The sequence below is a fragment of the Apodemus sylvaticus genome, chromosome 22, assembly GCF_947179515.1.
Source record: "Apodemus sylvaticus chromosome 22, mApoSyl1.1, whole genome shotgun sequence".
In the NCBI taxonomy this organism is placed as follows: domain Eukaryota; kingdom Metazoa; phylum Chordata; class Mammalia; order Rodentia; family Muridae; genus Apodemus; species Apodemus sylvaticus.
The window spans coordinates 55,492,918-55,517,338 of NC_067493.1; the positions used below are offsets into that span (position 1 = coordinate 55,492,918).

Here is a 24,421-nt window from a genome sequence, read left to right on the forward strand (position 1 = left end):
GCCTGGTTCCTCCCCTAGGCTGTGGTGAGACCCTGCTCCCAGGCTGTGGGAGGGATGTCTGTGCCTCCTCAATACACTCGCCCAGCAGCCCCACACTGCAGCCACCACATCCTGGTGCCCAGTAGACCCTCGGGGCCTGAATGATTGAGGAAGCCTAACAGCAGAGGACAGTCAGGATCTGGGGAGTCACTCAAGCCCCCCTCTCTGGAAGAACAAACCTTAAGCGGCACGACTGTGAGGGCATGTGGTGGTTTATTTTCAGAGCACATAACATTACTTTGAGGACATGTGCAGGCCTGCAGTCCTCAGCACATATCCGTGCGCTTCAAACAAATGCGGCTCTTTGGCTGGGCGTGATGGTACATGCATGTCATCCCAGCCCTCAGGAGGCTGAGGCAGGAGGATGAGGAGTTCACTCAAGGTAACCTGAGCACCACTCGGGTGAGACTCCACCTCCAAAAACAAACAAAAAAGAACGGAAAATAACTCCAGGCCCCGTAAGCCTCTGGGCCTGGGCGAGCTCTAGGGTGAGGTGGAGGCTGAGGTGGTCTCCCGTCACCCTCAAGTGGCTCACAAGAAACTTGAAGAGTCCCCTGTGGTCCCAGGGAGTCCCCAGCATGTAACAGGTCTCTTCCTCTTGCCCCCCCCCGCCCCCATGAGGAGGTAGGGCAAAGAGGTTAAGTAGCCTGCCCGAGACACACGGTCTATGTCGAATTTGAAGCCTTAACCACGGGGTCGCCAAGGTGTTACCCCTCCCATTGTCATCTCACACGTGTGGCAGGGCGGCTGAGATCAGTTTCCTGGACAGTGTGACAAATCCTTCCTTGCAGAGCCTGGGGGGGCCTGATAGGAGATATAAGCAAGTGGAAGAATATTCTTAGAAGTTGTGCTGAGGACTGTGGCTCAGACAGCCATCGTGGATCACCGCAGAGGTAAAGACAAAGATGGGGGTTGGGGTGGTCTTGATGTGTTGAGGGTGCGTCTCTCAGTCAGGGTCGTTACCATGAGACTTTAAAAGTGGGTACTTTTTCCATTGTGATTTTTTTCCTCTAAAAAAATCCGGGAAATCGTTATGTTTGATTAGAGAGTTCCGGGACACCCTTCTCCCCTAAATGTTGTATTCCAGGCCAGCATCACACTCTTCCAGCTCTGTGTGTGAGAGAGGAGGACATCTTAGGGTATTTTCTGTTGCTCATAACTCCTTTCGGTGGTCAGGAGAAGAGGCTTTTGGTGCTCACTCTTAGCCAAGGCTCAGAATGGTGTGGATCATAATCCTGTTCAGTAGTAACAGTGTCGGGGCTCAGTGGGTAAGAATGCTCCCTCTGGAAACAAGGGTAATCGGAATACCCAACAGCCACGTGGGCAGCGGGGCACGGATGCGCATGCCCGTGACGTCATCACGGGGTGCGGGAGGCAGGAGGGTCCTGAGAGTGCACTGGAGGGCCAGACTGTCCACACCAGTGAGATTCCGATTCAGCACGGGACCTCCGTCACAAGGAGACGAGGTGAAAGGTGATAGCAGAAGGAACGCGGTGTCCTGCTCAAGCACACGTGCAGGTGTGCAGACCACCCAGTGCAGCAACACCAGTGCTTGTGGATTTGCTGGGCTCCATCCTGGGCGTGGGCTGGGTCCCGCCACAGGCCACGCACTGGGCTCTACGGCGGGCACAGCTGCTCTGGGATTCGTTTTCCTTTCCTCCCATCCTAATACTCACCCCGTGAAGGATGCACTATCACCGCGTCATTTGGGGACACTGACACACAATCCAAGCATCCAGTTCTCCTAGGGGCTGCACAGCAGAACTGGCCTTTAGCCTGGAGGCCGGGCTCCAGCGCTGGGACTGGCTGTTATCTCCTCAGCACGAATACCTCAGGGGCTCTGTCCCTGGCTCCTCCATCTTTCAGTTATGTGTTGGTGACCAAGGAGCCTGACCTTCAGTTTTCTCTCCTGAGGAGGTCACCGGGGCCAAGGAGGTCAAATGAGGGGTGAGGAGGAGCCTGAGGAGGACTAGGAAGGAGTGGGGAAGAGCCTGAGGAGGGTTAGGGAGGAGTGGGGAGGAGCTTCAGGGTCCGGCAGTAGGGTCCAGAGTTTCAAGGGTTTTCATTCCTGGCTACAGACCCCCAGAGGCCTTTGAAACCTGAACCAGCAGAGAAGCCACAGCCAAGACTCTTGGCAGGAGGGGAGGAACCAGAGAGGGGACAAAGGTTCCTCTGTCGGCCATTTAGGGCCTGTAGGGAGTTGAGTGGTCCAAAGAACAGGTCTCCAGCCCCGGGGCAGGCTGGCACTGCGGCTTGCCAGGGGCTGCCTCCTGGGCCAGGCTGCCAGATTCTTCCGGATCCTTCTTGAAGGGTTTGGGAAGTGGCTTCTCCCTCCCACTACCCCACACCCGGGGCTTTCGCCATTTTATTTGAGACCCAAAGGAAAAAAAAAAAAACCAGAAATGCAACTTCAAGATGGCGACTGCTAGGGGTCGTCAGCACACCAGGTCACTCCCAGGCCACCCTCTCCCCTGTGCACTCAGGCTCCAGCCTCAGGCTCCTAGATGGCACTGGGCACGTGCTCTCTGCAGAGCCTGCCCCTCTCGCTCGCTCCTCTGAACCGCCTGCCATCCGGCTACACTCATAGGGTTGCCTAGAGATCCGGCCAGTGCACTACAGAGATCTAGCCAGAGCTCCTGGTGCCCGCTCACCGTGGAAGCCCCAGACCAGCAGGTAGAGGTGGAAACCGAGGCTAGAAGCAGGACTAGCTCTCACAACCAGAGCGAGAGCAGACATTTCCGTGACTGGGCTGCAGGTGCAGCTGGGCTGGGTGAGGACTGTTTGACATCAGAGGATGCTCTCCACCAATTAAAACAGCGTGGTTCTGTGAAAATGGGCAGTGTTTCCTCGTTCTAGAAGCCCTTCAGCAGCAGGGCAGTGTTTCCTCATTCTAGAAGCCCTTCAGCGGCAGGCAGAGCATTACCTAACAGGCATAAGGAAGGCCGGAGTGCTATCTCAGACACCACATTCCAACAAAACAAACAAAAGGTTGCAAAGGATTACACAAAGGGAAACTTAAAATAACAAACAAACTCTGGTGAGACTGAGTGGAAGGCTAAGAATTATGGCAGATTTATCAAGATTGCTTACAGCACTGTAACATAGAGACCAGGCAGAGACCAGGGCCCAGCCTGATAACAGAGAGAAAGCGGTAGCCAAGAGCTACCCTGGGAGAACTGGTTATGGGAGGTTAATAAACCCAATAGTGAAACGTGATGTAGCGATCTAGAAGGATGAGCCATGCCTCCTGTCCCCCAGTCTGCTGCTGAGTAAGGAAGGTGTAAAGTGGGAGGAAAGTCAGGAAAATCCTTTGTAACTACCCAGAGCCTTCAGAAAGCCCTGAAAACCTGGCCGAGGGAGTGGGGTGGCGTGGGAGGGGTAGTAGGGCTTCTCTTTATAGTTTTACATTGTTTGCACATTTCTAGAGAGAGTTGTATCACATAGTCAGAAATGTAATAACTAAAAAAGATCAAACTTGAGTCAGGAGTGGAGAGCCTCTCAGGAAACGTTTGTCAATAGCAAATGTTCTGTTTTGAGCGTGCGCAGCAAACTCTCGGGCCTCCGTCATCTTCGTGGACAAGTCTGGGACTTTGGACCACCTCTACTTGGTTCTTTTCCCTGTTACAGGGGAAGAGTCCTTGCGAGGCTTCCACGGGGCTCATTCCTCTGTCTGGTTCCGCATCCTCCGGACAGCTGGGATGGGCATCTGGCAGCTTCCTGTGGGCCAAGCTGATGTCTCAGCACAGGTCAGCTGTCTCTTTCCCACAGCGGTCTGGAGACCCAAGCTCTCTGTGAAGCTCTCAGGAGCACGCTGGCTCTCCTCACTGCTCACTTCCTACGGTGATAGAAGTTTCTAGAGAAGTCAGTGACCCCACGCTCAGTCCAGAAAGTGGCCTGAGATGTCTTAATCCTTCTGGTCGCTGCCAGGACTTTCCCAACCACCTTCCCCCACTTTGTCGCCAAACAGCTTTCTGTTGAGTAATGCCTCTTTCTGAACAGGGCTGCAGGTCAGGGCAGAGCTCTTGCCGGGCGTGCAGAAGGCCCAGGGGTCTGTCTCCAGCATTTCGTAAGTCAGTGGATAAAAAACAAACCTCAGCCTTTCGGTGAGGTCACCTGAGGCCCTGGGTGAGCCCTGTGGGGTGCTCCTCTGCTCGGCACAGGGGCTTCTCAGGTGCAGAGCAGAGCCTGGGCTGCTCCTGCTGGGGGTCCAGGTCTTGGCTCTTTTATCTGATCTTATAGCCTACCCCTTAGCCCCCTCCCTCCGCTGTCTCTCTCCTTCCCCGAGCTTTCTCCATTACTTCTTCTGCCCCTCCATCTTTCTGTCCCTACCAGGGTGTTGCCTGCCCACCCTCTCGCCCCCACCTCTTTTACCTTCCTGGTGCCTCCTCCAGTCCCACCAGGCCCCGCAGGGCAGCCTGAGGCAGGGAGAGCTGGCCCTCCGCTTCCCTGGAATCGAGGGCAGGCCAGCCTCGAGGACAGTGACCTAGGTGGAGGTACACTTACGGTTCTGCAAGCCGCTGTCCCGAGTACCATGATGTCTTAGGGACGAGGGGCTGCATTTTCATGTTGCAGTGGGCCTGTCCACAAGTCCGCTGGCTGTGCGGGGTTTGTGATCTTTCTAAAGGAAGTTCACCTGACTTGAGCCAGATGTGGGCTCACCTGTGCCGGGGCCCAGCTGGACTCCTCCCTGGTCTGTGGATGAGATAAGCTTCGGTTCAGAGAGGCCAGGTCACGTGCCCAGGGCCCACAGTGTGTGTGTGGCTCAGGTGGGCTACAGCTGATTCTGAAGGGCGGGGATTCCTCTGCTCCCCCGGGAGCCACGGTCTGGCCATTACAGTAAGAGTAGAGAGGCAAGTGGGAGCTATTTCTGTGCCGAGCCGACCACCACGAGGGTCCTGAGCATCTCCTGACCAGGACACGGCTGCCTCTGTGAGCAGTTCTCACAACAGTGTCAGGCTCCTGGGTTGTCACTGGAACATAATGGCTTGGCTGGAAACTGAGGCTAGAGAGACCCAACCTGGGCACTGTGGGAAGGAAGGACAGACACACTGTGGGCACAGAGATAGCAGGTGTAACTCGGGACAATCTGTGGCAAGCAGGGATGCTACGTGGAAGCCCCAAGCCTTGTTGAGTTTGTGTGGTAAACCATATCAATAAACAAGGTGTGTAGGGATCACAGGGTAGGCCCAGGCCTATTCCTCACCAGAGCAGGGACTCAATAGTGTCCCTTGGGAATTGTCTATTTATTTTAGTTTTCGAGCACATATATCCAGCAGGGATATATGAACAGTTAATCTTCCCTGGTATACCCACGGGAAATGCCTTGGCTGAGCTCCTGTTTGGAACCCTATTACCAATTCTGCATGGTCAGTCTTTCCTGAGACACCACAGACCGGGTGTGGCTAGGTCCCCAGGAACCCTGTCCCGTAGCCCAGCAGGAATCCGCCTCACTGTGGTTGGACTGTTCGGAGCCAGGCCCATGTGACCTGGAAGCTGGCACCTTCTCCCCCACCAGGAGCCTGGGAGCAGTTCCAGCACCATCGTCTGGGCTGCTTCCTTCTCAGCCAGCCCTGGCTCGAGGTCTGTTCCTTCCAGGTCTCTTCCTCCTCTCACGCTTGCTTGTAATTTATGTTCCTCAGACACAGACTTTCCCTCTGACCTCTCAGCCTCTTCTGAACCAAAGCAGAACCCAAGCAAAGAGACAAACGGGTAAACCTGTCACACGCACCCGGCACCTCACCCTCGCCCTGCATCCCGAGGGCTCAGGGTGGGCCAGCTGGCCGGGGGTTAGGAAGGATGCGGAGAAAGTGTTGACTGAGGTCAAAAGCGGGGGAAGCGGGCATTGCCAGGACAGGGAGGTGACCGGGTGTTCCGGGCGGCTCCGGGGCCTGAAGCAGGCCACTCAAGTTCAGTTAGGAAACGGGAAGAGTTCCCTGTGACTCAGGAGTCTTACTAGAAGCTCTGCTGACTGGGGACTGTCCACCCGCCCCGGAGCGCCTCTCTGCAAATTACTGGCCAAAGGGTGTGTGCGTTGGACTGACCTGTTGTTACAAAGGTGGGGTGACCTGCAGGGACATTCCTCCTTCAGACAGTGAATCCCATGCCCTAAGATGACCCTTCAGTTCTTGCACGGGACAGGTGACATAATGCTCTCTGTGTGTGAGGTTCACGAGGTCCTAAGTACACCCAGTCTGCAGATGTGGGCCTCGGGTCCTATGACACGGAATAACAGTGACTGAAGGTCAGGTTACAGCTAGATAAGGTTTGCTCGTTCTCTCTCTCTCTCTCTCTCTCTCTCTCTCTCTCTCTCTCTCTCTGTGTGTGTGTGTGTGTGTGTGTGTGTGTGTACTTTTTGAGACATGATTCTCTTCTCCAGAAGGCGAGAATTACAAGCTTGAAATACCAACTGTGGTTTATGAGGTGCTGCAGATAGGATCCGGGGTTCGAACACAGCTGACAAACACTCCGACAGCTGTAGTGCACCCCCAGCCCTGGGTCAGATTTGCTGCCGTCAAATGAAGCTAAACCTCACGGCACTGAGCCCGATGACCCCCTTCTTCCCCAACATGAAGTGGCAGACTTTCACCCCAAAGCTCTCTGACAATGACTCTCGAGTCTTGGATTTTCCTTGGTCCCCAGCCAACATCTTGTCCTCTGACGGTGGCAGGGCAGGGCAAAGGGGCCATTTCCTTGGCTAGACCCCTTCCCGGGTCATGGCGTGGGCTTTGCCTCTGAAGAGGTAACAGCGTCAATGGGACGGATGGTGGCGGAGCAGACTGCCCCTGTCCCTCCTCCCCAGGGCCTGGGAACAGGGTGGGTCCTCACGTTCCACCATCCTGGCAGCATCAACAAGCCATTCATCAATGCCTGGGTCAGGGCCATGGGATTGTCACAGGCTGGGTGCCTGGGGCTGGTCAGGGCCCTGGTCCTCTCCAGTTCCCCTGGGCTGTATAGGTTCCCGAAGTCCCCCGCATGCCTTGGGCCGGTCTGGAGATAGTTTCGTGAAGAGATGGGTAAGTTGGGGAGTTCACTGGAAGTTCCTGAGGTACTGGAGGCCTGCTGTGATGGCAGACAGACCAAGGCCGATCTGGGAACAGGGCAGCAACCAGCAGATGAGCCACAGAACCTGGTTAGTGGACGAGAGGATTGCCACAGGGGTCAGGCAGGGGATTAAACCCCAGTGCAGATTGACTTCATCAACCTGGATCAGACGCCGGGCAGCCTCGTAACAGGCGGTTTATCTCTGGTACATTTAAGTCCAGTGTAATTTGGGGTGTGTGTGGGGGGGGGGGAGTTTCCTGGTGTAATGCAGTCCCCAGTGCACAAGGAAACATAATTGCATTGAAACTCAACTCAGGGTAGTGTCATTTCTTCCAAGAAGATGGGTTGTAGAACTGTACTAGCTTAAGGGCCTAAGAGTCCGGCCTGGTCTGTCACACAGACAGCGTAGAGGTCATTTGGAGTATTATGGCCTGGCCCAACAGATAACACAGACCACTGGCTCTTAATCACTTCCAATTCCCAGCTTCCTGGATGGAAGAACAGGTTTTTCGTCTTTCCCATTGGAAAGGCAGTCCCGAGTGCCACACAGTCCTGGTTTCCCTGGAGACCTGTGGCCTCCAGGACCTTCATGCTATGTTCCCGGCAAGCAGACAGGTGCTGTCACGGACGGTGTAGGTCCTAAGAGTCAGGCTGCCCGCATCCCAGTCCTACTGCTGGCCCTTCTTGGAGCTGCAGTCTTTCAGGCCAGAGTCATTTCTACTCAGTGCCTCAGTTTCCCCTGCAGCTTCCTCTCTTCTAGTGTAGACCCTGTGTCATCCACCCAGGTCTGTCTTTTTGGAAAGATAGACGCCTTCTGTTTGCCATATCCCAGGGCTCCTTACTGCCAGGTGATGCAGTACAGCTGCAGGCCTCTTGGGGTGTTGCGGGTGTCTCCCGCCATCTCCTCTCACTTTAACCACTTGTCACCAGGCCTCTGTGACCAGTACACAGCATCACCCATCTGGCAGACAATTTGTGCCATCCCTCCAGATTTCAGGTCAAAATGTCATCTCCCTCAGCCACTTCACCTTGTCCCCAGCCTCTAGCCCCTCCCTTTGTGCAGAGCCAGGACTCACAGTGACCAGCGGGGACAGGCATTTTTCAGATCCCCCACACCTTCCCATGACAGGGGAGGTGGGCACGACTCTGCACCCTCTCTTGCTCTTCCTTGCACTGTGACAGAGATGCAGAGCTCGCGGCGTGGTGAATTGCAGCAGACTTAGTGGCCGCGAACTAAGGAACAACAGGAAGGAGCCGAGGCTTCGGCCAGCCCCTCCCTGATAGCAGAGCCAGAGATGCCTTTTGGCCGGAGGTCTGAACTTTGGGCACTTAGGACTCTGACCACGCTGTTTGTCTCTGAGAGTAGGCACTGGGCCATCTCACCCACAGCACTGGCCTGGAGGGTGGCAGCCGAGAGGTGCTCACGTGGACTATTTTCCTAGAAAAGGTGGATGCACACCTTTTTTTTTTCCTAGGAAACTGGAGGATGTACACAGGGCTGCTGGACCCTCTCCTGCCTCTGGACCTTTGCACTTCCTGTTCCCACTTCCCAGAATGCACTACTACGACATGGCGTTCTATCCCTGAGCATATGTCTCCCCTCAAATGTTAGCTCTTCAGAGCGGCTTCCCTGAATGTGCTGTCTGAGGCTGCAGTAGACCTTAGACGGTGGGTTCCTGCGGCTGCTGCTCCTACTTAAATGCACAGCGTGTCTGCAGCGCCTCCAGGAGGTCAGGCTTGCTTTTGAAACGCTCAGCACAACCTCATCCTCCTGGACGTCCGCGGGGCCTGGAGTTTCCATCTCTCTTAGTCTTCAGGTATAGGAGAGGAGGCACAGAGAGAGGTGGGGCTTGCCCCGTGACACAGCAGAACCGGGCCTCTGAGGTGTTTACTCTGCCTAGCACCGTCTAAGGTGTCTGCCACCCACACCCCTTCCCATGAGTAGCTGTGTTGTGTTCTGCGCTCTGCTGTCTTGTCCCAGCATCTGGGTTTGGCCCCTGGCTCATGTGTGCTTGGTTAGTGTTTTCCAGGAAGGAGGAGGAAGCAGGGATTTGGGGAAGGAGAACGGTTGCTCCTCAGAGCCTAGTCCGAGATCAAGGTCCCCTGGCTGGAGTGTCTCCATCTTTTGGGGCCCTGAGCCTATCTGGGTGAGGCTCGTCCTGGCCCCCAGGAGGACCTCTGACTCCTGACCCATCCCTGCCAAAGGTGCCAAATGGAGGTTTGTCCTTTACCGCCACCATCTGGAGTCCTTCCAAGTTCACTTCCTGATCCGCAGGAGTCAGGGGTCTCTGGAGCATGGTGGGCGGTCATGGTTGAGCTCAACAAGGGCCGGCTTTGACCGGACGGCTCAGGCAGCTGGCAAGGACTGGGTGGGGAGTGGACCCAGGCCCCTAGAGCACTGAGGCACAAGGAGCCAGCGGAACCGTGCAGCACTCGACTCATCAAAGCTACACAGGCTGGGACAGGGAAGTCCCTTCCCACCGTCCACGGCCCAGTGACAGGAAGAGCCCGGGGCCCAGAGATGTGAGGCAGCGTGCTCCCTGTCACACAGCTTACCTCAAAGGGCTGGGATGCTTCATATTCCTGGGAAACCCAGGGGAGGAGCCAGCCACAGGGCAGGAGCACCCATTCTGCCCACTCACCCATGGCTGGCGGATCCAAGAAAGGTCAGCTTGTGTGAGTCTCAGTTTTTCAGCTGTGGAGTGGGGTGAGGAGCTAGTCGTGTCTCCAGAGAGCCACGGAGGCTGGCTGGCCTGCTGAGCCATCACCTGCTGTTGTCCTTAAGCGAGTAGTATGTCTGAAAGGGGAAACTGAGTCGCAGGTTCTGGATGGGTTGCCTGGCCAGCCTCCCCTTGTCCCCATGGAGGGCAGACTAGCAGCACAGTGGCCTGTTCCGTGGTCTGTGTGCTGAGTTCCTGCTGTGCACTGTCACGAGTGTTTCCTGCCCTGCCCTGCCCATGGCCACCTAAGAGGGATGGGGGACAGGGACCCAATTTACAGAGTCAGCTCAGGCTAGTCCACATTAGGGCTATAGAGAGCCTCTGGCCAGCTCCCCCTTACAGACTCCTGTCCGTTCCTGCAGCTAGGGATGCCTGTTCTAGTCAGCCAGAGCCCAGTGTGGCACTTGGCAAATTCATCTTGAACATCACTGGCCTAAAGACATTGTAGCTTCAGAGGATTCCCCAAGGATCCCTTTCTCTGCAAGTCCTCATTTCTTGCAAAATTATTTATTTCACGAGTGATTAACTCAGAGTTCAGAGAGGCAAAGTAACTTGCCTAGGGTCACACAGCAGAGAGTGAAAGCAGCGGGAGCCACACCACTAAGCCAGGAATAGACACTTGGCCCAAATATAGTATCGAACTGGACAAGAGCCTATGAAATCATTGGGACTCCAAGGAGTCAGGCATATTTGTGGGTTTTCTTTATTTTTTTAAAATAAAAATTTTTTCGAGCCAGTGTCTCGCTGGACAGCCTACACTCTACCGCACCCAGCTAAGTTGTTTCTAAGGACATTTACTAAGTGAGGCCAAGGATGGAAAATCTGAAGCAACGGCTGCAACTGGAAAGGGGCCACAGGCATGGCCACTGTCCCACAGCCTGGCTACATGCTCACAGTGTCCCAGCACATAGTAGGCCTACAATAAAATGGACCTAGCAGGGCCACTGTTACTCGTATTGAATCTTGGTGTCCTGGGTGCCAGTGTCTCTCCAGAGGCTGGCCCGAGGGGGGTCTCACCCCCCCCCAGTGGGCTCTGATGGGAGCTAAGGCGGAGCCCAGCTGGAGGCTCACCCTCCTGTCTCCTGAGGGTGGGTGTGAGGCAGCTTCCGTTAGCTGCCATTCCTAGCCCATCCCTGGCGTGTGCTGCCTCTCTTGCAGAAGGCCTGGATTTAGCCAACCCAGGGCTACAGAAGCACCTCTCCAGGGGCACCAAGGTCCCCTCAGCTTTTAGCAGTTCGTCCAGTGTAGGCCATAGGCTGGACCCCAGGGTGGGAGAGGCCGGTGCCGTCATGAGCAGCTGCCACGAGTGTCCCATGCTGTCCAGTAACACGGTGGGTGCTTGAGGTGTGTCACTAGGTCATCCTTGGCTAATCTAGAGCTCACTATATAGCCCCAGGTTGACCTTAATCATGTGATGATCCTCCTGCCTCTGCCTCTCGAGCTGCGATTACAGCTGTGCACCCCCCATGCCTAGCAGGGGAAAATCCTGAGGATTACTTCTGGGACACCCTGAGGGTACATCAGGACTGCAGTAGGTCAAAGACCCAGCACTCTAAGAATGGCCACTGGGATCCTAAAGTGAGTCACAGATACGGATACGGTAGGAGAAGCAGGCAGTGCTGCGGGTGTTTGAGGACTCTCCCTTCATTTGTGTCCCCCACCAGACACAAGAGGTGTCCTGGGGTCTACCGCCATCTGGGTGTGTGAGCTCCTTACTTCTGCAGATTTTCAGAGTTCCAGGCTCAGACATAGTATCCTCCAAGCAGCGAGCACATGGGGCCAGTCTTCTGGTGAGTCAGACGGAGCCAGGCATGGGGGCGTGGGACCAGGGAGGAAACTCTCTCCCCGACTGAGCGACTGAGCGCTAATTCTGTCTGGGGCTGGGAGCCAGGCCTGCAGCTGGAACATCTGTGTGGTTTCCAGACACCTGGGGCCCCACGAACCGTAGCCCCTACGTGATTCTGGAGCCATCCATGAGTGCTGGGGGGCCCTATCTCTGCTCTGAGTGAATGCCACCAACCCTCAAAGTCCTTCAGCCTGGGGTTATTCTCTGGGGAGTGAGCCCGCGCCGATCACGTGACCTCTCTGAGCCCGTGTGTGCAAATCTATGATGCAGGGACAAGGTATCCCACTAAAGCATAATGCGTGTGAGCTCCCGGGCCCTAGGCTCTGGGGCACAGCGCGTGCAGGATGGCCCAACTCTCCCTGTTCTTTGGCTTACAGAGGGCCACTCACCCTCCCTGGACCTCAGTCTCCAGCTTAGGACACCTCTCAGGGGCGTCTCAGTTCCTAAAAGCCCTCTGGAGGCTGAGAGAACCACAGAAGTGTCTGAGCCATCACCCAGCTGGGCTGTCAGCTGGAGCGGTGGGAGAAGGGGACAGGAGCCAGATCAGACACAGGCCATTTGGAAAAGGGAGAAGGGTTTTAGGTTTCCTCCTGGGCTCCCACCCTCATGGCCACGCCCACTGTCCTGATAAGGCCCTTGTGATTGTTCTGAGGCTGCTGGACAGGCCGACATCTACTGGGGTGAGGGGAAGGGGGGGAGAGAGACAGAGACAGACAGAGAGAGAGAGAGAGAGGAGAGAGAGAGAGAGAGAGAGAGAGAGAGAGAGAGAGAGAGAAACAGCAGCTGCAGAGGACCAGGTGCTTGCAAAGGTGAAAGAAGTGGGTGAAGGGCCGTGGCTGGGGCAGGGAGGGGATTTCAGAGAAAGAGACAAAAAGAAGCAGAGAGAGGGAGTGAGGTCCAGAAACCAGCGGGAGGGACAGGCAGGGAATAGGACCTCATGTGGCCCAGGGGTACAGAAGGCACAGCCGCGGAACTGAGGGCAGACAAACATCTGCTGCTCAGATGTCTCCTGCCCCATCCTCTGCCCACGGGGGTGGGGGGCACAGACCGCTGAGCGACAGCGGCAGAGGCGATCGATCCCTGTCTTCACGGGCAGCACAGGCCTTTCACAGGTAAGACGTGGGTGCCCTTGGGCAGGCTTCCGGCCCCAGCCTCAGGTGCCTCTCCTTTGAGGTGGGGATGGAGGTTACAAGGCTTGAGGATGGAAAGGGTGTGTCCCATCTGCCAGTGACAAGGACTATGCCAGCGTCTTCAGCAGTTTCAGGGAGCTGCCCCCTCCCATGTATCTTTGAAAGATGGGGGACAAATGAGCCCACTCCAAAGGGCGTGTCTGTAATGGGTGATCAGAGGTGTCCCCCACACGGCCACTCACTAGAGGCAGAGTGGCTGGAGGGAACCAGGGGACGGTGGGCAGCCCCCATCCTGCGGGGTTCCAGGAGGTTCCTCTAAGGGGAAAGACAGTGAGTCTCGGTGTGTCTCGGGGAGGCGCCGGGTGAGGCGCCGGGTGACAGTGCCACCTGTCCCTTTCCTCCCAGGGCCAAGCGGCCAGTTGGATGCACCTTCCTTGGCTGAGCTTGCCATGTGAGCCTGGGCACATGACTTAGTTTCTCCAACCTCAGTCGCCTCTTTGTAACAGTATGTGGGACGGTGGCCAGAATGTGGCAAGAATGTGCACGTGTTAGTTTAATGAGGAAGAAGGTGATGACGTCTGCCTTAGGGCTTTGTTCTCTGTGGCTGGTAAAACCAGATATGGGATCTGCTCGGGGTATACTTGGTCCTGCAAGTGTTGGCTTGCTGAGGACCTTCTGATGTGAGGACACTGACCAGCGACCTTCCGCTGACCTGCCTCTCTGTTCCTTACTGCGGGTCACCCCAGCCAGGCAGAGAAGGTTGTTGGGTGTGGCCCTAAGGGGGGCTTGTTTGGCTTGTTTACTAGCATAGCTTGGTTGTGGAGCCCGTGACCCAGGTGTCATGTCACCCAGGCGTGAACCCTAGGCAGGGGTCTAGGGTGTTTGCTCTCATGAGGTTTTTGTTTTCCCTCAAGAAAGATGAGGAAGGCAGCATTCCTCTGCCTTCATACCCATGCCTAGTGCCTGCAGCCTCAGCTCTGGTCTTGGTGATCTTCAGGGCTCTGGACCTGGCTTCCTTCGAGTGCTCCTCCCTGAGTGCTCCTCAAGTGTTCCTACTCAAGTGCTTCCCTCTGAGTGTTCTTCCCAGAGTCCTCTTCTTCCAAGTGCTCCCCTGAGTGTTTATTTTTGAGTGCTCTTCTTTGAATGCTTCTCCCTGAGTGTTCATCCTCAAGTACCCCTCCCTGAGTGCTCTTCCTTAAATACTCCTCCTTGAGTGCTTCTCAAGTGCTCCTACTCAAGTGCTTTCCTATGAGTGCTCCTCCCTGAGTCCTCCTCTTCCAAGTGCTCCCCTGAGTGTTCATCTTTGAGCGCTCCTCCCCAAGTGCTCCTCCCTGAGTGCTCCTACTCAAGTGCTTCCCTCTGAGTGCTCCTCCATGAGTCCTCCTCTTCCAAGTGCTCCCCCGAGTAGTCATCTTTGAGTGCTCCTCCTTGAGTGCTCCTGCCTGTGTACTCCTCCCTGAGTACTCCTCCCTGACTGTTCCTCCTCATGTTCCTCCCATGCAGCTGGTCCACTGTGGGTCTGTAGGTCACAGGGTCCCTGCTGTGTACCGCTTCTTTGCATGAGTTTACCATGTACGCCCTGCTCTGTGGGGCCTCCATGCACAACAGCGCCTGGCAGTGGCTCAGGTCGCAGGGCGGGGACCTGGCCCCCGTTCATCCATCCCCTCTCCTATGATGGGCATTCAGGAGCTCCAGCGCCCAGCCTCTAGCAGAGGCACCCGTGTCCCTCCCGTGTCCTCAGAACCTTGACTATTTTTAAGTGCTAGTCTCCCTCCCTGCGCGTTCTTTCTTACTCCCAGCACCTAGGACCTGGGGAGGACTAATAGGTGGGGAGCACTTAGGATGCTGGCAGCAGGAAGGCCTGGGCATGGAGAGTGGCCTGCCTTATTCCCACAGTGTGGCATATCACACTCTGGGTGTGACTGAGCCCAGGTCACCCTTTGGATGGTGCCACACCTGGCATCCTCTGGCTGGCTCCCAGCCCTTCTGCCGCACTCCCCTACACAACTCTCCCAGACTGCTCGGCAGCCATCCCCGCATGTAGGAATCTGCCTCACTCACTCAAGTGTCTGCCTGTGAGGAAGACATGCTCCCTGTAGTGCAAGTGGACTCTGTGCATGCCGGGCTGTGCAGGGCTGCCTGGCCGTTCTCCCGGGAGCTTTTCACTGGTCACCTCAGCTCCAGACTCCCCCAGGCCTCTCCAGCTCCAAAGAGCTCACTGCTGCGTGCCTCTGCCTGTGTGTCTTGTTCCTTGCATGCGTATGGTTTGGAAATGTCACCTGTTCCCATCCCTGGGCTGCTTTTCTGTCAGGGTTGCCTTCTCCCGTCGGATTATCCCGGGGTTCCCTGGCCATCCCAGACGGCTGCTCCTCTTTGGTTCTTTTGGTAATGTGTGGGGTTGCATGGGCCCTGCCGCAGTAGCTCCCTAGTGCTGGGAATTTCCCATTCCTAGAAGCAACTTGTAAAGGGTCTACTTCAGCTCACGCTTTGGGAGGATGTAGTCCTTGTTGGCAGGGAAGGCATGGCACCCAGGGCTTCCTTGGAGATGGCGGAGGCTTGAGGCAGAACCTGGGCTCACAGAGCCTCCTGGCTCTCAACGTGACCCAGGAAAGGGTCCAATTAAAAATGAGACACCAGGCGCAGGCCTGAGTCTCAGGCCCTCATCTTTAAAGTAGTGGTGGATGCCTCATTCACTGCAGAGCTCCACAGGGACAGACGGACAGACAGCACCGCTGACTGGCCAGAACGCACGTAGAAGCGTGCAGCAGATTCTGATGCTGTAAGAGGAAGGGGTACATTTACTGAGTACCTACTGTGTGCCGGGCCAGAGCAGGGCTGGTGGGGAAAGAGCCTGTGTTAGGCAGCGGACCTACTATGTCTGTGGTAGCCTTGGGTGAGCAGTGATGGGGGTACAGTCAGTAACAGGAAGGGCCTGAGGACAATCCCTCTGTTGAGACTCCCTTCTCAGATTCCAGTTCATAGTTAAAGCTTAAGTAGGGTGCCGGGCACCCCCACCCCAGGCTGAACCCCTGCTCATCGGCAGACACTAACGGGATTGAGCGGTAAGGATATGGGAGAGTTCTACAGCTCGTGGGTAAGAGTCCAGCAGGATGCTGAAGTGTGGTACCAGTGTGTTATTACTACACGGCCGTTACCCAGGCCAACCTAAAGAGTCCCGAAGGCGCCTGCCCGGCCACCCGATGGCTCACCTGGCTGGCCATTCACTAGAAGATGCAGTTTCTACAATAGAGCTGAGCGCAATGCACCATGGGAGACATGGGAGAGCTTCCTGGGATGCCCCCAGGGCTGTGAGGCTGTAACTGTCTTAAATAGACTTAAAAAGGGGGCAAGAAGTGACACCTGTATTTGCTCGCTCTGGGAACTCAGGGCTGTGGTGTAGAACACACCGCTCAGAGGTCACCACACCGAGAGGACACTCTCATCCGTCCACGAGATGGATGCTTGATAACATTAGGAAGGCAGACTAGATCAGAAGGAACAACTGTTGGTGTCCAGTGTCGTCACACTGACCTGAGGGGGCATAGCAGAACCAACCCCACTGTCCTCGGGAACCAGCTGTCTGCTCATTTTCATAAGGCAGCTGTGCTCATCTGCTTCTGCGGGACAATAGGCCCCACCCGCCCACCCGACCACCTGCGGGTGTGAGCAGGCTACCTTGGGAAGTCCTGATGTTTATCTCTAAGGGTGAAAACAATAGGAAATTGTTTCCTCGAAGCTCTGGGGGTCAGAAGCCATGCTCTAAGGGGTCAGACTGGATTCACCCAGGGGGTCTCCTCCTGCTCCTCTGTCTCTCTCAGGCAGCTCCGTTGGCCATGTGACCTCACCTTCTAATGTCAAGTTTTTCTGTCGTTTCTTTCTCTGTCTCTGTCTTGTCTCTGTCCTTCCCTTCCTCTCTCTCCCTCCCTTTCCCCCTCCCTCCTTCCCTCCTTCTCCTCCTCGCTCTCTCCATCTCCCCATCTCTCTCCTCTCTTCCTCTCCCTCTTGCTCTCTCCATCTCCCACTCTCCCTGTTTTCTTTTCTTTTCTTTTCTTTCTTTCTTTCTTTCTTTCTTTCTTTCTTTCTTTCTTTCTTTCTTTCTTTCTTTCTTTCTTTCTTTCTTTCTCTCTCTCTCTCTCTCTCTCTCTCTCTCTCTCTCTCTCTCTCTCTCTCTCTCTTTCTCTCTCTCCCTCCCTCCCTCCCTCCCTCCCTTCCTTTCTTTTTCCGAGACAAGGTTTCTCTGTAGCCCTGGCTGTCCTGGAACTTGGTCTGTAGACCAAGTTGGCCTCGAACTCAGAAATTCACCTGCCTCTGCCTTCCAAGTGTGTGCACCACTACTGCCCCGCACCCTTTGTCTTCTTTCCCTCCCCCTTTGCTCCCCCCCCCCCTCTGACAAGCTCTGCCTCGCAGCTCTGGCTGTGAGGATCTCAGGCCTAGGCCACCAACCATCTCTTTTTCTGCCCCCTCATTCAAGATCCATCCTAAGCAGGACAGTTTTACCATAATTATTTTGCAAAGCCCCCCCCCTCCATTAGCTCTGATTCAGAGTCCAGTGGAAACACTTCTCTGAGAGAGCAGGCATCACTGCGACCACTGTTGGGGAAGACCATCTGTAAAGATGCTCGAACCTGCTCTTCAGGGATTCGAACCTGCTCTTTGGGGATGCCTTTGGGCTGGGAGAGGAAATGTTGCTTTGCATCATGGCTTTGGCTGTCAGTACTGGCTTTGGTCCAAACAGATGTTCCATACCCAGCCTCTCACCAGGTCCTCTGTCACAACTGGAGGCCTCTGGTCTCTGGGGCCTTGGCTTGGTTTTCCTAGGTCTCGTCCATTAAAGCTCACTGGGACTGAGATGAGCTAGGAGGGCCTTGGTCAGATGCAGGGCATCCGGGGCCTCAGAGCCGTCCAGGGACTGCTGCCCTGCCCCACTGTAGCAGCTACTTGATCCTAGCTGGTCCTGGTCCTGATAAATCCCAGCAGGAGTGGGCGTTGACATCTTCCCATCTTCCTGAAGGTAACCACTGAGGCCCAGGAAGGGGTGTTGACTTCAGAGGCCTCCCACACGGACGCCCTCTGCTACACCCTCTCCCTAGAGATCCACAGGACTGTCCCAGGGAAAGGACGAGACAGGCTCAAGGCTTTGCAGAGCAGGCGGGCCCCTGTGGGCTCCTGTGTCAGATGTGTGGGAGCCTGGAGACTCTGGCAGCCTCGGCAGCAGGAGAATTCTCCTGCCCCTGGGCTTTGGGGAGAACTGAGGACAGGAGAGGCAGGCCAACACGCTGGCTTCATCAGTGACCCCAAGTGTGTTCCTGACCTCAACCAGATGGTTCTGGAAACTGGGGAGGATGAGCTCCTTGGCTGGGAGGGGCAGGGCTCATAAAAGTGGGACAAGAGGAAGTGCCTTAGTCACTGTTCCCTGTGAGGAGACGCCATGACCATGGTGACTCTTATAAAACATTTAATTGGATGCTGGTTTATCATTTAAGAGGGTCCATCCATTATCATCATGGCAGGAGCATGGCAGCAGCAGCACGCAGCTGGGCACTGAACCGGCAACCGAGAGACGCATCCCAGTCTGTGGGCAGAGAGACACTGGGCTTGGTATGGGCTTTTGAAACCCCAGAGCCCACTACCACAGTGACTCCCTCCCTCTAACAAGGCCACACCTCTTAATCCTTTCAAATAGTGCCACTCCCTGGTGACTAAGCTTTCAAATGTATGAGCCCACGCGGAGGGGGGTGTTCTTACTGAAATGACCAGCAGGAGGATGTCTCATTAGAGGGGAGGGCACCCTGGGGCGCCAGGAAGGGTGTGGCAGACTCAAAATAGTGTGTTCTGCTGTCTACAACTGAGGGTGGAGGCTGGAATGATCTGGGTGCAAAGCAGTCACTGGCGGAGCACGGTGAGCTGTGCTCCCTCACCTTCGCAGTGGAGAACAGTGGTACTGCCCCTGAGGATGGTGGAGCCCAGCAGCTAACGAGGATAATGGGGTTTAGCCCAGCATCTGGGTGACTGTGTGTAACTCAGCCATTGTCTATCACAAGGAACTGAAACGGGTACAGGGTAGGGTTAGGGTCCAGGAGGACCCACTGTGGCAAGCGCAGGAAGCTGTGGAACCACCGGAGTTAAGAGAGTCACCGCCAGGATCTGCAAATGCAACCTCAAGCTTTCTTGTGGCCACATGAGAAGGGGGAGAGGTGATTAATTCAGATCACAGATTATCAAGATTATAGAGGAAGTAACAGTTCTTCAAGGGGAGCCATGTTGCTTTTAACCACAATTTCCTCAAGGGCGTGCTTCTCTGTGGGTGTCTTCTAGTGCTACTGGAGAGGCTTTGCAGGTATGGCTTTCACAGATATCGGCTTACAGCCACCTTAAGGGGGACAATGAAGGGACCCCCGGGGAAAAGGCTCAGAAAGGGGCACATTTGTGGGGGCAGGGCAGGGGAGGGCCGAGCTCTCAGGATGCAAACTTGGAGGCTTGGAGAGGTGGGTCTGGGGGCTGCCCACTCTCAGGGGAATGGGGTGTGTGCGAGCCTTTCCTTTGAGTCCTGGGGCTCAAACTCCATTCACCACTCCCAGCTGTGTGGCTACAGGCAAGAGTCCTCACCTCTCCGCACCTGTCTTCTCATTCACCCAGTGGAGGTCTCCCTGTGGGGCCATCTGAATGCCCCAGAGGCATGTCTAGCCTGGAGCTAGCACTCTGGCCTGGGTTAGCTACGCTCGTAGACATGGGGTACACGGGGTCCCGTGTCTTTATTCAGTGAGCATCCTGGCTGTGGTGGGGAGTGTGAGGAACTGCAGGGACAGGAATATTCTATTTCCTTGGAGCTGGCAGAGGCCAGGCAACCATTGTGATCGCACAGTGTTCCGGGCAGCAGGAGGGGAGGTGTTTGTCATGACTGACAGAACTGGTAGTCAGGAGTGGCCAGCCCCGGACCCAAGCAGGAGGCAGATGGACTGGAACACGCTACCCTCAGGCCTCCCAGCTGGCCTTTCCCCATCTGCCTTGACAAAGGCCATGGGATGGGTTAGGAAGGTCAGTCCCAGCACTGTACGCCAGGCCGGTTCCGAGCATAGCCAGCTCTCCTTTTGGATGGATTTTCCTGTCTCCTGGATCTGACCAGCCATAGATAAAGAGAATTTTGGGAAACCAGTTGTGATGGCAGATGCCCATAATCACAGCACTCAGAGGCAGGGGATCACTAGTTTGAAGACTACCTGACCTATAAAACAAGATTTTCTTTCTCTCAAAACAAACAAATAAACCAAGTAAAAAAAGTGTAGCAAATTTTTTTAAAAAGGAAAATAAAAAAAGAGAGAAAAAAAACTTATATGGCAGAAACTGCTTGTGCTCTGAGCATGTGTGGCCTTTTCTTGTCATTTCTTGTCACAACATTCTGCTGTACAAAGACTGTGCTCATGGCGTGTCCATGACATTAGACATTAAACTGAGTCCCCAGGAAAGTTAAAGTACCCAGCAGATTGCATGTGGTTTTATACGCAGATATACTGTCTTAGAAATGGATGCTAGGATTTGGGTACTCAGAGGTGTGGGGGAGCCAGGCCCTGCCTCACACTGACCGTGAACCCTGACAACCTCTTACAATGCAGGGCCTTTCCCGTCACATCCCCTTAAAGACAAAGCAACTGAGATGACTCTAGATCCCCGAGAAATTCATACAGCTCAGGCTTGGGGGGGGGTGCGGTGCAGAGAGGTTTCCCCCATCTCCCTGAGGGCTGGGGGCAGGGAGGCAAAGGCTACACCATCAGAGAAACCTGCTCTGCTGGCCAGGCTCAGCCTCTGACCCCAGCTACCCAGCCGCGACTACAAACCAGACATGACATCATCCGGGTCATCTTCCTATGGCCAGCAGAGCAGGGAGCTCCTCTGAACCCCTGTGCCACAGCGGGGGCCGATGGGTTGAGCTCCCTCCCTCCTCTCTCAGCCTTCACATCCTAGTTCCTGCTTGGCCTTTTCCAACTCAGAGGTCCATTGTCCCAGAAAACTGGATGCCAGCCCGTCTTTCTTCTTGGGATATCTGGGGCTCACCCTGGCCCAGCACTACCTCTCTGTCTATGCATGTGAGTCCACTGTGGGGAGAGACCCTAAGGAAATTGTTTTCTATCCCCTGTGCCTGGGGCCGTGGGGACACACACACACACATACACACACCTGCTGACCTGAAGTTCCACGGCACAGCAGTTAAGCTCTGGGCTCTGCTGGCTTCAGATGGCTTTCTTGCCCATCTGTGAGCTTGGTCAGGCAGGGCCTTCTGCTCCCTCGGCCACATGGTAGCCCTTGCAGGGTTAAAGGGGGACACCAGAGAAGCTGGGGAAATGGCTCACTCTACCATCGCAAGGACTACGGTCAATCCCCAGAACCACAGCAACAAAGAGATAAGAGATTGAGGAAGATACCTGTGTCCTCTGCAAGCGTGCTTACATACATGCTTACACAATGCTCACACACACACACTTGCTTACACACATGCATATACACTTGCTTATACACATGCTTACATGCACATATACTATATACATGCTTATGCACATACACACACACTTGCTTACAGACAGGGTTGCACACATGTATATACATGTATGTACACACATGCTCACACAGGTATACACACATGCATACACACTTGCTTACACACATGCTTACACATATGCACACCCATCTATGCACACATATGAACACACATGCAGCAGGGCCTTTGTGAGCTTCCATGTACCCACACTTCGCAGACTGGGAGCCTATTTCAAGGCCTCAGCCCAGCCCTTGAACAGCTGAGTTGAAAATGGCACCTCATGTTGTCATAGACAGTAAGTCTTCCCCAAACTTAGGGCCTCTCTCTTTCCCTCCCTTTTTCCTTCCTTCTCTCTCACCCTCCCCACTGTCCTCCCCCAGCACTAGGGATGTGAGTCCACAGGTGCTATGTGAGCACCCATCCACTGCACTGTGTCCCCGCTGTGTCTGTCCACTCTACCCTCTCCATCCCTTGGATACCCTTGGACTAGGCTCCTAGTCTGCAAAGTGTGGGCGTGTGCAAGCTCACATCTGCATCCCTTGACCTCACAGCCTCAGTGAAAGGGGGCTTTCACTTAACAAGTGCTTTCCCATAAGGAGAGGCGAGCCAGGCTGCCAAGGAGCAGCCCTGAATGCAAGGCGGCTGGCTGGCAGCAAGGGAGGCTGGCTGGCAGTCCCACTGGGGTTAATACTAAGGGTTTCACTCCTAGGTGGTGCTGGCTGGCTGTGCATCCCTGCCAAGCTGAGCGTCTGTGTCCTGCTGTCCATTGCTCTCGAATACACGAACAGGATCTGAACGTGCCTGCTTTATCAGAGGGGAGCCTGCGGCTCAGAGAGACGCCACACACCCCAGAAGAGCACAGCTTGCAGGTGCCAAATTTGAACCCTGCACCCAACCACTGCCTCAGGCACCTTCAAGTTCGTAAACTCTCAAGGCATGGCATGGGGACCCAGCAGGGTTGCTATGGGGACCAAATTAGGACCAGCCTGGCAGTCTGCCTTGTAAATGCTTGGGTGCTGTGTGGGTCACTGTCCACACAAGGTCACTGGGACAAGGAGGACTGTATCTAACTCATGGTGACCAGTAGGCCCAAAGAGGCTTTCTCAGCCTCAGTTTTCACATTTTTGCCTCAAACACTCATCATCCCCCTGCCCCAGCCTCCCCAAGTGCTAGCATTATAAACATGAGCCATTTTTCTCCACATTTCTATTTTTCCAAGCATGTATGTATGTATGCATGTACGTATGTATGCATGTATGTACATACTTGTTTGGCACATGTGTGCAGGCATGAACGTGCACACCATGTTCATGTGTGGAGGTTAGAGGACAATCCTGAAGACTTGCTTCCCTTCCACCATGCGGGTCCCCAGGAGCGATCTCTGGTTGCCTCAGCAGCCGCCTCAGCACCTGGTGTCCTTACCAGCTGAGCTTCCACATATCATAAGCAAGAGCAGCAATGCCTGCTGGGAAGAGGCCCTGGGAAGACTAGATGGCATGGATGGATGTGTCACAGGTGCCCGGCAGGTGCTAGAGTGAGCGTTCTATCTTCTCTCCTCCCACTGCCTGGTGGGTTAGTGTTGGTGAGTGCCCACAGAGCCCCCCCCCCAATCTGCATAACATCTTCAGACTGTACCCCCAGTCTTCAGCCCCATATGCCAGTGCTGAGGAAGTATGGCAACAGATCTGGGTAGAGCCAGCTGGTTCTAGGTTCAAAGCCCAGCTTCCCAGCAGGGAAACCTTGGCTGAGTGACTCTCACTTCGCTGAGTTCTGTTTCCTCCTTTCTGGCTCTGAGCTCACCTCCTGACTTGTCTTCCATCCCTGCAGGCATTTCCAGCTGTGCACAGTGACCGGCCCGCCGAGGACCTGGACTGGAGTTCTGTTCTGCAACGGTGAACACTGAAGATCTCCAAAGGTAGGGCTCGAGTCTCCAAAGAAGGCTAGTAGCCATCAGCAGGAGGGGTCAGGGGACGATGCGTGGATGGTGATCCCTGGGGCTTTGAACATGTAAGTCTAAAGTCACACAGTCACAGCAACAGGCTCCTTTCTCCACTGCATGTAGAGCTGGTGTGATAGCTTATACCCTAGGGGACACTGAATGACTATTTGCCTCACACACAGAGTATACGGGAGGGAAGGAAGGGTCCTTTAAAGGCAGGTGAGACTCGGGTTGGAACCCTGTCTTTTTCTGAGGGTGGGGCAGAGGGCAACATCATTTTCCTCACCAAGTCTTGTACCAGTCACTTGTTCTATTGCTTTAATAAAGCACCATGGCCAAGGCAACTCATAAAAGAAAGCATTTAACTGGACTCACTTTTTAGAAGGTTAGAGTCTATACTGGCCTAGCAAAGGCACGGTCAGCAGGTAGCAGAACAGCGTCTGAGTAGTCACATCTCACAAGCAGGAGATAGAGACTGCACCTGACCCCAGGGACACGCCTCCTCCAACGAGACCACACCCCGAATCCTTCCCAAACGGTTCCACCAAATGGGGGCCCAGTCTTCAAACATATGAGCCCACAGGGGCCGCTCTCACTCAAACCACCACAAGTGTCCTAACCCATTCCTCCTCCTCAGCTTGGGCTTGTTTGGGGCTGGGTCTGTCTGGCCTCATATTCCTACTGGACCTGTGGGGCCTAGCTGTTATTGTCTCTGTATGCCAACCCTTAATAGTACCTGCCTTGCAAGATGGTGACAGGTATTTGTAAAAGAACCAAAGAAGGATTCCAGCACCTAGGGGGGCAGGAAAGTTGGATTTCTGAGTTCAAGGCCAGCCTGGTCTATATAGTGAGCTCCACGTAAACCAGGGCTTCATAGTGGGGAGGAGGAGGAGGAGCAGGAGCAGGAACAGGAGGAGGAGCAAGAGGAGGAAGAGCAGGAGGAGGAGCAGAAAAAGGAGGAGGAGGAACAGGAAGAGGGAGAGCAGGAGGAGGAGGAACAGAAGAAGGAGGAAGGGGGAGGAAGAAGAGGAGGAGAAGGGGCAGGGGAGGAGCACGAACAGGAAGAGGAGCAAGAGGAGGAGGAGCAGGAACAGGAGGAGGAACAGGAGAAGCAAGAGAAGGAGAAGGCTGGGCAGTGGTGATGCACACCTTTAATCCCCGCACTTGGGAGGCAGA

At 55.0% G+C, this 24,421-nt stretch overlaps 1 protein-coding gene across 5 annotated transcripts in view; it reads left to right on the forward strand.

Moving 5' to 3' along the window:
- Cmklr1 (chemerin chemokine-like receptor 1) overlaps positions 1-24,421 on the forward strand; it is a 41,404-nt gene that overhangs the window by 11,223 nt on the left and 5,760 nt on the right. For 2 of the 5 annotated variants that reach the window (XM_052167721.1, XM_052167722.1), the window contains exons 3-4: positions 22,016-22,175; positions 23,134-23,221. The gene's annotated coding sequence lies outside the window, so the exon portion shown is untranslated. Of the gene's footprint in view, positions 1-12,525; positions 12,759-22,015; positions 22,224-23,133; positions 23,222-24,421 lie in introns of those variants that run through there. The other 3 variants (XM_052167724.1, XM_052167723.1, XM_052167725.1) reach the window with 3 other exon arrangements.